Here is a 15,624-nt window from a genome sequence, read left to right as displayed (position 1 = left end):
TCTGTACATTGTAGGATCTGCCAATGGTACTCTTTCATCATTCAACTACTGTATATGAGGTTTACTACGAGTAGAACACGATCTACAAGACAACATTCCTGCCTTATTGAGAAGATCAGTCACATACTTTGACTGATTAATAAAAATATCTCCATTGTCTTTGTAACTAACTTGCAGCCCAAGGAAATAAGTGAGTGTCCCCATATCTTTCATATCAAACACAGAGGACCAATCATCAATCACATGCTGCACTAGCTGGGAACATGAACCAGTAAGTATAATGTCATCTACATATAGTAGAAGAATCACCACATCACTCCCATTGACTTTGACAAATAAACTTGGATCTGAATGAGAAGATTGAAATTGTAAGGCTGGAAGATAACTTGTGAATTTTGCATTCCAGGCTCTTGGAACCTGTTTCAGACCATACAAAGACTTAAGAAGTTTTCAAACATGATTGGGATATCTGGGATCTTGAAAACCTTGAGGTTGTTTCATAAAAACCTATTCTTGCAATTCTCCATGCAAAAATGCATTTTTAACATCTAATTGTCTCAATTCCCATTTGTAAGTTACTGCAAGTGATAAAACAAGTCTTACTGTGGTATGCCTAACAACTGGACTAAAAGTTTCTTCATAATCCAACCCTTGTTCTTGACTATACCCCTGTGCAACCAGTCTAGCTTTATATCTAGACACCTTCCCTTCTTGATCTTTCTTTATCTTATAAACTCACTTACTGCCTACTACATTTCTGTCTTCCGGATATGGTACTAACTCCGAAGTCCCTTGTTTTTGAAGAGCATTAAATTCTTCAGTCATTGCATTTCTCCAACATTCAGACATTACTGCTTGTTTATAATCAACAAGCTCAGAAGAATCATGTATATCTAGAACAACAGTAAAGCCACTGAACATTATATCATCATTATGTGATTTAGGACACAAGTCTTCATTTGTCACAGGAACATGATAGGCTGCATAATCTTTTCTTTGTATTGCACCACTCTTTAACCTAGTAATCATACCATGTATAGAAGTACTAGGAATAACAGGAGGTAATATGTCATGATCAACCTCTAAGGGATTAGATGTTTCAACGTCAATAGACTGCTCAGCATATATATCATGCAGTGGTAATGATTCAGTAAAAGAGTGTGGTACCTTAGTTTGGGAACTAGCATGGACAGGCAACAAGTGAGATGAAGTAGGATCTAGAGTAGTGACTTGAGTAGTGGCTTGTGTTGATTCTTGACTCGAGCTATCAGAGGGACTTATTGCTTGCATAGTCTGACTACTCTAATTAGTATCTTGAAACTGTTCCTCAGACACATTTGAAGATCTTGGTAACACAACAAGTACAATCATAGATGATAATTTCTGGGAAGATGCATGAATAAGAGAAGAACTCATGTTTGGAAGGCAAACTGATTGAAAAGGGAATACACTTTCATCATGGATTACATGTCTAGACATCAACAACCTCTTTGTATTCCTGTTATAACACAATACTCCTTTATAGCCCAATCAATGAATATCCCAGAAAGACACATTCATCACTCCTTGCCTGCAACTTATTGTCACTATAAGGTCTTAAATAAGGGTATACGGCTGTACCAAAGACCTTGAGAGTTGTTAAAGATGGAGACTGTCCAAACAACTTGACAAAAGATGGAGACTGATTGAGGTAAGAATGCAGCACCAAATAAAGTTATAGCAGTTTCAATAATATGTCTATTCTTCCTCTCTGTTAACCCATTTTTCCGGGGTGTATATGGACATGAAACAAGATGTAAAATGCCATGTAACTCCAAAAATTTCTTAAACAATCCACTCATAAACTCTCATCCTCCATCTGATTGTAAAAACTTTATTGTAGTCTTAAAATGATTCACAACGAGAGCATGAAATTTAACAAATACTGCATACACATCAGACTTATTCACAAGAGGGAAAAGCCAAGTAAACCTTGTGCATTCATCTAAAAAAATGACATAATATCTGTAACCTTCAACGGATATAGTGGGTGAAGGTCCCCATACATTGGTATGCACTTTTTCAAATGGAATACGAGACTTATTAGTACTTAAAGGAAATGGTTGTCTAGACATTTTACCCTTTATACAAACTGAACACATCTGAGGATTATTGTCTATAGACACAGAAATAGAAGATTCCTTAAGCATTTTTTACTGCACTTCATTTGTTGGATGACCAAGTCTATGATGCCATATAGAAGACTTCACAAGTTGACCCAAGACAGCCTGTGGTGTAGTATCTAGGAGCTGAAAATACTTGAAGAATTGTTGTTGAGGAATGTAATACAAGCCACTACAACTACTCATTCCTCTCAAGAGAACTTTCTTTGTTGCCTTGTCCTGCACCCAAAAACCAAACTCATAAAAAATAACATAATAGTTGTTATCTTTACAGAGTCTATAAACAGACAATAGACTAGCAGCCAATTTTGGAACATGTAGAACCATGTGTAAAGTTAAAGCTTTAAAAGGAGTGAAGATGGAACCCAAACCAGTGTTGACATTAGGAAGCCCTTCGCCATTGCCCACTGTAATCCTCTCATTTCTTTCAAAAGGAGCCACCAAAGTCAAATTGTCCAAATCAGCGGTCATATGATGTGTAGCCCATATGTCTAGCACCTAATTTTGTTGTGAAGAACCATCAAAATTTGATTGAGCTTGTGTCGTAAGAGCAGAGATAGAAGGAGGTGGTGGTGTTCCTTGATATGCATAATTCCCCCTGTGATAGCAATTAAGAGCAGTGTGCCTTTTCTTCCCACATATTTGACACTCGGGAACTTGAGAAACAGTGCTGGAACTTGTATCATATCAAGAGTAACAATTTGGGGCAGTGTGGCCTCTTTTGTTGCAAATTTGGCATTCAGGAATCAAAGCGCTCTTTGATCCATTATTACCATTCCAATTCTGCCAAGTAGATCCTCCCTTAGCCCCAAAATTAGATCCTCCATTATTACTGGAGCTACCAGAGAAGTAATTAGAATTCTCAGAAAATCTTCCAGAAGATCCATTATTAAACCTTGGTCTGTTATTGAACCTGCCATTGTTAGCACCATTGTTATGATAATTCCTTTGATGCTGAAAAGTTCCATTCCCTTGAAACTGAGGCAAATTGGCTTGTGACACAAATCCTCTAGTTGGTCTTGATCCACGAGCCTGAGAGTTAGTGTTGCTGCCGCTAACAAAGCCAAAACCACCATTGAAATATTGAGAAGACTCTGGAGAATTGTGAGTAGTATTAGAAGATTCACCCTGACAATACATTGTAGATCCAGAAAAAGTCAATGTGGTTAGATTCTTCTGTAAATTGAAAGGACCACTTCACAAAATTGTCATCTTGTAATCGGATAGTTAACATGCCCAGTAGACTGTCCATCTTTATAGCATTCATCACCAGATCACCAATACACCAAGATTATATCAATACACCAAGATTATGCACCAAGATTTGTCAAATCACCAACTGACCGAATCACAAATGAACAAATGAATTCAATTCCTCAAAGAGTTTTGTACTCAAAGAAACAATTTCAGCTGGCTTCGTGCCAAAATGACCAGAAAAATACTCCACAGAAGCTTATATATCAACAATCTAGAATATGCATACAAATTTCTTCAGAATTCACCACACAGACACTAATCTTCACACGCATTGAACATAACAACGAGCTTCGTGCCCTAAAAAAAAATTTCAGGCTTCATGCCCTAAAAGTTCATCATCGCAATCTTCATACAATCAACATATCCAGAAAACAAACTAAGAACTCCAGAAATTTCACGCAGAATTGATCACACAGATACACCGAAGAACGAAATTCAGAACCTGATTCAACGAAGATAGATCTCCGACGAAAAATCGCGAACCAAAAACAGCTACAAATCTCTACGCAACGACTACTTCCATCGCTTGATGAGCCAATCCAGGATCCTTCTCTTAGATTCACCGAACCTAAGCTCTGATACCATGATAGCTATGGAAGAATCATGGAAATCGAAGATTACAGAAATCAGGAAAATGTAGAACTCGTGAAAATGGAGAACTCAGAAAATATGGAACATAGAGAAAAAACAGCTTGAAGAAGAAGTTGACTTTTTCATTATATTGAGAATTGATGAATTATATTTATAGTAGCTGCCAAAACTTAATAAGTAAGCTAGCCTAATTGATGAGGTGTACATACTACTAAGCTAAATCTCGACGTTATATACATGTTCACAAATTTTTATCAAGCATGTATGAATCTACAACTTCCAGAATGACTAGTTTATTGTTGTTCGAAATGCCGAGTCGTTCTTCCAATGGCGCAGTTATAAGCACGAAGCAGCTGCTTCTTAAATCTTGTGAGGTGTAGTCTCACAGTTTGACCTTCAAGGTAAATCTCCTTTGTGTATTCCCATCCTTTTTTTGTTACACTAGCTGGATATTTAAGAACATGATCATCTTTACCATACTTGTTGTGTAACGAGCTTTCTGTGGTAAGAATTTTGTAGCCGACGTAGTTTAACCCAAGCTTTCTTGCAGGTTTCCCATAGTATTCCTCTGCTGCCCAACTAGTTCCAAGAGGAATAACTTGGATCAACACAGAGCCAGGTCTCATGAACAGAAAATGTTAAAGATGAAGATGCTATATCATAGCTAAAGTTGTTTGTTATATGTTTGTTACTCATGTAATTAGTTTGGTTTATTTGGTTAGTTTAGATAGCCAAATGTAAATAGTCACAAGGACTATATATATGTAATTGTATTATTCATTTGTTCAATTAATGAAAAGTCACAGATTTCTTAATTCTTAAGAAACCTCTCTCTCTTTCTCTCTTCTCTTCTCTTCTCTCTTCTCTTCTCTTCTCTTCTCTCTCTCTCTCTCTCTCTCTTACAAGAACACATAGTTTCTATATGGTATCTTTCACCTTCTGCCTCAAGGCCAATTCGATCCTTTCTTCCGCTTTGTTTCTCTGATTCTCGCTGATCTTTTCTTGTTTCTGATTACCATGGCATCTCCGTCCGATTTTTCATCTCATGAATCTCTCCAGCATTCTGCCCCCAATTCTTCTACAAACCCTAACGTGTCCAATTCGTACGCTTCTCTCACAATTCAGAATATTGGAAGCATGGTGCCAATTAAGCTCAAGAGATCTAACTATCTTCCATGGCGTGCTCTGTTTGCATCGATTCTCAGGCGCTACAAACTTCTTGGAATTATTGAAGGTACTGAGCCGTGTCCACCATCATTCCTTCTCGATCGATCGATTAATCCAGCTTTTGAGATCTAGTATGAAAAGGATTAGAATCTGTTGATTTGGTTGAATTCTACACTTTCGGAAGATGTTATTCCTTTTACTGTTGGTGTCTCTTCTGCTCGCGATCTTTGGATCAAGCTTGAACAACGGTTTGGTGGCGTCTCCGATGCTCACATCCATCAACTATGATCTCGCCTTCAAGTAATTCAAAAAGGTACTCAATCTATGACGGATTATCTTTAACAACTCAAAGAAATCTTTGATTCTCTTTCTGCTGCTGGTGCACTTATTTTTGATCGCGATCTTATTGCGGCTACTCTTGCTGGCTTACCTGATGAATTCGAATCCTTCATTGATTCTGTGATGTTACGTCTCTCTTCCACGTCTCTGGATGAGTTACATGGTCTTCTTCTCACCAAAGAGCTTTCAATGTCTCGTCGCAAGAAGCTCTATTCCTCCACTACTGAGTCCTTTCAGGCGTTCTCTGTTCAGTCTCAACCGCCTATTCTTCCAACTCTACCGCCTTAAGCATATGTTGCTCAACCTCACCAATCATTTCGATTCAACTCTTATCGTGGAAGGAACATCTATAGAGGTAATCACTCTCATAATCATGGTCGGTACAACAACAATTGTGGACACAGAGGCAATTATAGAGGTCAATCTTCCAATCGTGGTCATCACCAAGGTGTTCGTAACTCTTCATTCGGCATTACTCATGTTTCTTGTCAAATTTGTGGATCTACTAGTCATGAAGCTATTGATTGCTTCGATCGCATGAATCCTGACATCTCTGGGAAGATTCCTCCTGCAAAACTTGCAGCCATGTGTGCACACTACTCCTCCAAACCTTCTCCATCTTGGCTACTAGATTCTGGCGCCACATCTCACATCACTAATGATATTGCCAACATCTCTTCACCAACACCGTATACTGGCGAGGACAAGGTTTATGTCGGTGATGGTAAAAGTCTCTCTATACATCATATTGGCTCTTCTTCTTTGCATTCTCCTAATGCTCAATTTCATTTGCGTAATGTGCTTCATGTCCCTCAAATGAAGCATAATCTGTTATCTGCATACCAATTTCTCAAAGATAACTATTGTGCCTTAACACTTGATTCTGATGGCTCTGTTGTAAAGGATCGTACTACGGGGAAGACGTTTTTGTAGGGTCCAGTTAAAGATGGCTTTTACCCTATGCAAAACTGTTCTTCCACTGCTCAATCTTCTGGATGCACTTATGCTCTTGTCAGTGCTCAAGGTTCAGTCAAACTATGGCACAGTCGGCTAGGACACCCTTCCTCATCTATCTTTCGCAAAATAATCTCTAGTAATAAGCTTGCTATTCAAGGTACAACCTCTGTTGACTTCTTTTGCTCCAAGTGTGCTATTGCTAAAAATCATAAACTACCCTTTAGTTCATCAACTACAACCACCTTTCAGCCTCTTGAGCTCTTACATTGTGATCTATGGGGACCAGCTCCTGTAACTTCAGTGAGTGGTTTTCGATATTATTTTCTCCTAGTTGATGAATTTAGCAAATACAATTGGTGTTTTCCTTTAAAGACTAAATCAGAGGTGTATTCTACTTTTGTAACCTTCAAAGCTTATGTTGAGAATACTGTTGGTAATAAAATCAAGATTCTTCATTCAGATTCTGGGGGTGAATTTACCAGTTTACAATTTAAATCTTTTCTACATGCTCATGGTATTGTTCAATAACTTAGTTGTCCCCACACACCAGAACAAAATGGTTGTGTGGAGAGGAAACATAGGCATCTTGTTGAGACAACTTGGACTTTATTGGTTGAATCTAGTGTTCCTCATTCCTATTGGGTTGAAGCTTTCACTACTGCCCTTTATCTTATAAATAGGCTGCCTATATCAGGAAATCCTAAATCACCATGGGAGTTGGTGTTTAACAAGTATCCAGATTATTCCAAACTTAAGGTTTTTGGGTGTAGTTGTTATCCATGGTTAAAGCCCTACATTTCTTCTAAGCTTGATGGGAAAAGTAAGAGATATGTCTTCTTGGGTTACAGTTTACAACATAAAGGTTATAGGTGTTTGGATTTGGAAACCAATCGGATTTATGTTTCTAGGCATGTTATATTTGATGAGGTTACTTTTCCTTTTAAGGATGTTACTCCAGTTCAATCCTTTGTTGATCAGTGTGCTCCTTCATCTATTAATCTTCATTTTTCAATGCCTATCTCTAACCCCACTACACCTGTGCCTCTCTCAGCATCCCTCTCATCTTCTTCACAACCATCTATATCTCCTCCACCTATGCCTTCTTCTCCTATCATGTCTACCCATCACCCTGTACCTACACAACAACCTGTCCCTACACATCAACCTGTCTCTCCACAACAACCTATCCCTCCCCATCAACCTGTGAATCCTTCTGTTTCTAATGTTCATTCCATGGTTACTCGATCCAAAAATGGCATTCATAAACCCAAAGCATTAACTACTACCAAACATCCTCTCCCTTCCTCCACTGATTACATTCCAAATACTTATCTTCAAGCCTCTAAGTCTGAAAATTGGAGAATGGCAATGCAAAATGAATTCAATGCTCGTTTATCTACTGACACTTGGACACTTGTTCCTTCTTCACCATCTTAAAATGTAGTTGGCTGCAAGTGGGTCTTTAGAATTAAAAAGCATCCTGATGGATCCATTGAGAGATATAAAGCAAGACTTGTTGCTAAGGGATTTCACCAACAGGAAGGTCTTGACTATACAGAAACATTTAGTCCGGTTGCAAAGCCAGTTACTATCAGACTTTTGTTATCTTTTGCTATCCAATTTAATTGGTTTCTCCATCAACTGGACATTAGCAATGCCTTTCTGCATGGTGACTTAAAAGAGGATGTGTTTATGGTTCAACCTTCTGGTTTTCAAGATCCCAGCAAACCTACTCATGTGTGTAAGCTCAAAAAATCTCTCTATGGACTTAAACAAGCTCCTAGAGCTTGGTTTGACAAATTATTTCAAGCTCTTTAATCTCTTGGATTTAGTCAATCATCCTCTGATGCTTCTTTATTTGTTCTTCATGCTCCAACTCTGGTTATTGTGCTTGTCTACGTTGATGATATTCTAGTTAGTGGTCCTGATGCTACTATTTGCAATCAGTTCATAGCACAGTTGAGCACTTTATTTCCTGTCAAAGATCTAGGCTCCTTGCATTACTTCCTTGGTCTGGAAGTTCATCGCACCGAAGATGCTACGCTTCTTCATCAAAGCAAGTATTTGATTGATTTGTTACAGAAAACAAATATGGCTGGTGCAAAACCATGTTCCACTCCTCTTAGTTCTACCAAATTGGATCATAGTGGGGAGTTACTTGCCAATCCTACTGAATACAGATCGATTGTTGGTGCTCTCCAATACTTAACTTGGATAAGACCTGGTATTTCTTTTGCAGTAAACCAAATCTGTCAATTTATGCATGCACCTACTGTTCTTCACATGCAAGTAGCCAAACGTATATTGAGGTTTCTCAAAGTGACTATCACTCATGGTTTATTGTTTAAGAAAACTCCCTGCATCTGTCAGCCTACTCTGATGCCGATTGGGCTGGTTGCTCTTATGACTGACGATCCACTAGTGGTTCATGTGTTTTCCTGGGCACCGACTTAGTTAGCTGGAGTGCCAAGAAACAATCAACAGTCGCACGTTCCTCTACTGAAGCTGAATACAGATCCTTAGCTCACACTGCTGCAGAGGTTACTTGGATCTGCAAGGTGCTCAAAGACTTTGGTTTTCCTCTATCTCACAAACCTACTCTCTGGTGTGATAATATCTCTGCTATATCTCTTGCATCTAATCCTGTATTTCATGCTCACACTAAGCATGTAGAGATTGATTATCATTATATTCGTGAGTTAGTACTTGCAAATCTGGTTGAAGTTAAGTATGTGTGCAGTCAGGATCAACTTGCAAATATTCATACCAAAGCCTTGTCTAAAAACAAGTTTCAGTTTCTGCAATCCAAGCTCTCACTTGGACTTCTTGATTCTTCCAAGTTTAGCTTGAGGGGGTGTAAAGATGAAGATGTTATATCATAGCTAAAGTTGTTTGTTATAAGTTTGTTACTCATGTAATTAGTTTGGTTTATTTGGTTAGTTTAGATAGCCAAATGTAGATAGTCACAAGGACTATATATATTTAATTGTATTATTCATTTGTTCAATTAATGAAAAGTCATAGATTTCTTAATTCTTAAGAAACCTCTCTCTCTCTTCTCTTACAAGAACATAGAGTTTCTACAAATGTGTCATGGCAGCTAGACCTGTAAACGGGTAGAGTTTATTGGGTTTGAGTTGGGTTCAACCCGACCCATTAAGTTAACGGGTCAACCGAACTCGACCCGTTAAGCTAACGGGTCACCCGTTAACACCCGTTAACAACCCGTTAACAAATATTATTATTTTTTTTTGCATAAAGTTTATTTGTTGTTGTTAAGACTTTACTAAAATTACTAAAGCATCCTCAACTAACGGGTGCTAACGGGTTGACCCAAAGTGACCCGTTATTTAACTGGTTGTTAACGGGTTCACCCGTTAGAGACCCGACCTGTTAAGCATCCATCCAAATACTAATATTAACGGGTCGGGTCGGGTTGGGTCCAAAATGCCAGGTCTAATGGCAGCACCGTGAACCCCGATCACGACATCACTCGAATTAAGAACGCAATAAATCTTTGCCAACTCGGTCCTCGAATTAGGTCTCAGAACTTCAACTTCAAACCCCATTTTTTCAGCCATTTTCACCAGCAAATGCTCATTGGTTATCGCTCTTGATCCATTTCTAGATATGATCACTAGTCTAGGCCTCTTGAGTTGATGTGCTTCATGTACTTTTCTCTTGATTTTTAAGGATCTTTTCGATGCGGGAGACATAGAAACGGAGAGTTTCTCTTTTGCTTCTCGTTCGTGAATCAGACTTGTAACTCGAGGACTGTAAGCCCCGTCTAGAAGATTTCGAAAGTCGAATATGCTCTTATTTCCTTCCATATTTGAAGAATCCACAGTGAGCTCATCGTGAATTTGCAGACCGACAGTAGCTTCGGGAAAGCAATGAGTTCTCTTGTCTGCACTGAAATCAATTACTGGATAGTCTGATAGTTGTGAAAGAATGTCTCCATATTTCATAAGCCACCAATTGTGAAAATTAACGATGACAAACACAACCTGTTTCCTCAAATGCTGAGAAGTACTGTACAGCGGCATAATACCATCGTTGAATTCATGATAAACATTACCGGTATAGCCCGCCGTCGAGAAGAATACGGCCGGAACCTCATGTTGGACATCACACTCATGTTGCTTTCCTGGAGTGCCATCTGTCTTTGCAATGAGGTGTTATTCTGTGACGGTGTCCATGATACTTGGTTCCCATTTCCGGGTATACGGTTTGATCTTTTCGCGGTGAAGCTGTTCCCCATTTTCCTCTTCGTTTTCCTCGACGATACTCGATAAATAATTTGTGAAATTACTTTTATCTCTGGATCTGTAGACAAAGATGGAAGAGGAACCGGAGTGTGTTCTTACATCCCCTTTCAGGATACAAACATCTGATCGAAAACTGCTCCTGTCACAAAATATAGTTCCTGCACCCACAACATTTATAGTTAGTGAAAGTAATTGCAGATAGAGAAAATGTAAAAGTGTCACATACAGAAAATAAGTGTACTCAATTAACTTTTAAAACATTGATATTATTTACACTAAAACTTTGGATATTTGGGTGAGGCCATACAACTGGGTCATCTATAATAATTTAGTGTTAGTTTAGGATCGAACCTAAAATCTTTCTACTTATAACAAGTAGAAAAATATACCATTAGACTACAGTTATAATAAGTGACGTAATAATTAGATTTGGCTTTAGGTCTATCAAAACTTAGAAAATTAGGAATACATAAATCATATTTATCACAAATTTTTAAGTGGTTGCGGGGTTCAACAAGCAAGCATGCTTTGTTAGAGTATGAGTGTGATTCTCACAGTTTAGTAATAATCATTGTTATTTCAGATTGGTATAAAGAGGTCTTAATGTGTTTATAAGAGTTAATTCAACTTTGGTTTGGATTGAAACTCTACTGTTGGCTTGAGAATAGAACTCATACTTGTACAAGGATTTGGTCTTGTATTCCTTGTAGGATTATTATAGGGTAATCCAGATTTTGTAGTATAAAAACCACAAGCCCCTGCTCTCACAAAAGGGCGCTCTTATCGTTCCAATTACCTATAACTTGGAGAACATTGAGTTTTGCAGAGAGGAGAAGGTTGTGTGTAGAGGGGTGTCTTGGTATGGTTCCATGTGACAGTTGAAGAAGATGGAGAAGTCGGATTGCACACGCAGTGCCACGGCTTGCTGCTTTACGTGTCCTGCTGTATTCTTGAACCTAGTTCCTCCTTGAAACCCTAGCAGTTATAGCTTCTTCTTCCTCCGCTTTGGAAGATAAGTTTATTTCCCTTTAATTGTTTGATTGGTTTATTGTAGTTATATTTGTTATATTTGTGATCCTAGTAACTTGTTGATTTTCAGATTACATCTTACATGCTTAACTTGCAGCCTCCATTCATTTGACTTCAACCTGATGATCCATGGACGATATAAAATTGTGGCGGTTCAACTGGAGCTGAATTAACTATATATTAACTAAATTAATTAGAATAATTAGAACGTAGGGTCTGGGTTCGAATTGACCACTCACCCCGTATGAGTTCCATAAGGAAAGAGAGATAGCAGACCCAGCTTGCTGGTTGAAAAGACTAGAACAGATTAAAAACTAATTTTGAATTTCAGGAATATTATCAATATTGTTTTTATGTTATATTTTTACGTTGTTTTACTAGGAGTTGTTATCAGTAAAAAAATATTGTCTTGCACTCGTGATCTATGAAAACATAAGGAAAAAATATACAAGAAAAAATTAATGTAGAATAATATTTTTTTAAATAACAATAATAGTTCCGTATTTTATTGTTTTTGCAGTATCAATTCGAGTATCATCGGAACCGGGGGAGGAGCTACATGAAGGCCAGAATAGGCTAGTGCCCATCCTGAAATTTCAGCTATTTATTTGTTGTCTGCTAGTACTATATAGAGTATATGCTTCATAGGTGGAGTGTAGTTTAAAGTTACTAGCAAGTCATGATCAGTTCAAGACTTGTTTATGCTAACAATTTTCTAATTTTCTTACCTTCTAAGCCTTATAACCAGCCTTCTATTTTGCTATATAAGCCTTCTGATGCAAACGATTTTTTTCAAACCAATTAATCGATAGTAATACTGTCTGGTAAACTTTGCAAGGTATTTATTACCAACTAAAACACAAACAATTAATCGATTCCAAATAGAAGCCACTGAGAAGCAGAGAATTCTACCGTTAGAGATTGAAGAACTCGAGGGAGCATATGCAACCATATCATCAGCAGCAAGGCCTACAAAACCAAAGGGTACATATTTATTCGTGAATATAGTGGGAAAAAAAAAATTAGAGCATTCAACTTAAAATCAAACAGCAATAGATATAGAGTCTATCTATATTATTGTGCATGGCTTGCTTTTCACTATGTGAGATAACTCAAAAATATTGTGAATGTTTTGAAAGACGAAGGGTTGAAGCAATTTGAGGTTTCATCACAAAATCAATTGACAATATGAGGAGTAACCCAACTTACTTATAAGCTCACATTCTCTCATTAATGTGAGATTCATTCTTAACACGTTCCCTAACGTGTGGTGATCTTCAAGCCAATAACGTGGACAACACAAACGGAGTTGAATAATCCGAAAATCATTTGATTTTCAATGACTATACCATGTATCGAAAAAGGGTACTTGAAGACGGGGAGAGGGGATAAGGACACTTCATGTATTCTAATAAACTGATGGTTTGATACGTGGTTAGCTTGGTTCTCATACCATGAAAGAGTTAGAACATCCAACTAAAATCAAGTGCATATAGGTGAAGAGACCCAACTGGGTACTATATAAGCTAGGGTTTATGCATGGGGTTCTATATAATCTGGGTACAAGCTAGGGTTTACATAGGGTTATTATATAATCTCAGCATACAATTAAAGGAAACTGAAAGAAAAATGAAAAAATGAAAATGAGAAACTAGAGATAAAAGCTTACGTAATAGAGAGAAAGTGGCATTAGGGTAGAAAAGATGAGGTGCTAATTATGAAGCTACAAGAGAGGAGAGAGAGAAAGACGAAAGAGAGAAGCTTGGGCCTTGTTCTTTTGTAGTAACCAGAGTTTGAAGACCCCATAATAATGCTCTGACACTCTTCATCTTCTTCTGTAAGATGTTCACCTTTTTTTCCTCTGCTTGTATCTCTGATAGTATACCATATTTTTCCTTATGCAAATAACAGTTTAGAGAGAGAGAGAGAGAGAGAGAGAGAGAGAGAGAGAGAGAGAGAGAGAGAGAGAGAGAGAGGGGGGGGGGGGGGCAAATGAACTTGGTCTGCGTTGATTGAGAAGATGTTTCTCTTCATATGTATATCTATGTTTCAACTACAAGAGAGACGAAAGTTGAGAGAGGGAATAATCAAAAAAGGGTGCTGCCAATAAAAGAAGGCTAATTCATGAGAACGACTACCACGAATACACTTTCACGGTATCTCTTGTGCTTATGAAAAAGGGAACTTTAACGAAAAGCTCCCGATACGGTTCATTTTAACGAAAAATCACATTTTTACACTAAAAAATCAATCATGATACTATTCACTTTATCATTTATTTTGTCCTTATCGTTAAAATTCAAAGTTTTCAAGTTCTTTTCATTAGTTTTCCTTATGAAAAAAAGGATATGTGAGTTAAAACTACATAATTTTATTTTATTGAATGATGTGAGCTTTAGTGCAATATAAATGTTGCTCATTTGTAACCAAAAGGTCACGGGTTTGAGTCGTGGAAACAATTTCTTTACAAAGCAAGGGTAAAATTGCGTACAATAGACATTTCTTCCCGACCCTCACAAAGCAGAAAACTTTGTTGGCTAAGAATCACCCTTTTAGAACGTCATCATAACAATATACCTGTGGATGCAAATTTCTTCCTCCTTGATCTTGGACAATTTTGCACCTACAAAACAATTAACACCTTAGGTTAAGGCCAAGAGCCTCACGCGCCCACGATGAATGGGGGGGCTTTGGCCGAAGAACCTCCGATGCAAAAGTTAGAATTTAGAGAGAAAGAGTGTTTAGAGAATTTTGGGATTTTTGCCAAAGTGTTGGAATTAGGTTTTTGGTGAGAATGAGAGCCTATTTATAGGGATAGGGTTCTTGATTTAGGTTAAATTTAGGAGTTATGGGAATAATTGACTAATTAATTTAGCAAATAAAATTATTGCCAAATTAACTAGCTAACTAATGCGATAAAATAGGTGAATATGATGAGATCAACTAGGGTGGCCGGCCATTTGGTATTTTTTGGGTAATGGGTTATGTAATGGGGGATTAATTGGCATAATGGGTCATTTAATTGGTGATTTAATGGATTAGTTAGGAAATAAATCCATTAACTCACCAATTAATCTAATTTAAATGGAATATTTGGAATGGTTACCTTGTGGAGTATATGGATGAAATAACTTTTATTTGTTACCTTCTTTGGGCATTTTTGACTTGGTTAACGGATGATTGCCCGCTGCTCGTGCGTAGGAATCCCGGTATGCCTCAAGGATATTTTTGTCTTCTTTTATCCAAAAATCCACGTGTCGCCTTGTGAATATTTTTGGCTCCACAAATGCCCCCACACCTGTTGGGCTGCTCGCAGAAAAGGGCAGTAGGTGTAGAGATCATCTTGCTTTAGGAAACGTAGGACTGCTTCCTATTTTGATGTAGATTCTCTCTTTAATACGAAATTAGGTCATTCTAGAAAAGGGAAATAAATTTCTCTCAAAGCCTATTTAAGTCCACCTTAAGTGGGTTATTAAATCAACTTTGGAGAGCGATTTATTCTACCCTACAAGAGAGAGATAGCTTAGAGGATATTTGTTCCCCCTCATCTAGCAATCTTCTACATCTTGCCCGTGCAAAGGACCGTCTTTCGTTGCTTTCTTTGTCTTCTTCGTGCCGCACTGAGGTAAGAAAAAATTAATTTTCCTTGTCTTCTTCTTGGATGGTGCTACCGCGGGGCAGCCGTCGGGGTGGTGTGGCACGCCGGCTAGCATGGGCCAGGAGTCGGCTCGGCGTGGGCCGATGAGGTATTGTGGCAGGGACCACTGCTTTAAGCTGTTGGACTTGGCTAGAACCAAGGGCAGCTTGTGAGGCTGGGGCCGCAGATTGTGGCGTTAGGGCGCAGTACTAGGCGA

The 15,624-nt window shown here is 38.1% G+C and overlaps 1 protein-coding gene and 1 pseudogene across 1 annotated transcript in view; both read right to left on the bottom strand.

Annotated features, from left to right (window-relative positions):
- Nucleotides 1–15,624, bottom strand: part of LOC126594484 (uncharacterized) — a 60,529-nt gene that overhangs the window by 18,141 nt on the left and 26,764 nt on the right. The window lies entirely within an intron of this gene.
- On the bottom strand, nucleotides 1,956–13,759 carry LOC126594465 (xylan glycosyltransferase MUCI21-like; annotated as a pseudogene).

This window comes from Malus sylvestris, chromosome 12 (assembly GCF_916048215.2).
Source record: "Malus sylvestris chromosome 12, drMalSylv7.2, whole genome shotgun sequence".
Lineage (NCBI taxonomy): Eukaryota > Viridiplantae > Streptophyta > Magnoliopsida > Rosales > Rosaceae > Malus > Malus sylvestris.
Note: the sequence above shows the minus strand (reverse complement) of the source record. Positions and strands in the feature narration are given on the sequence as shown.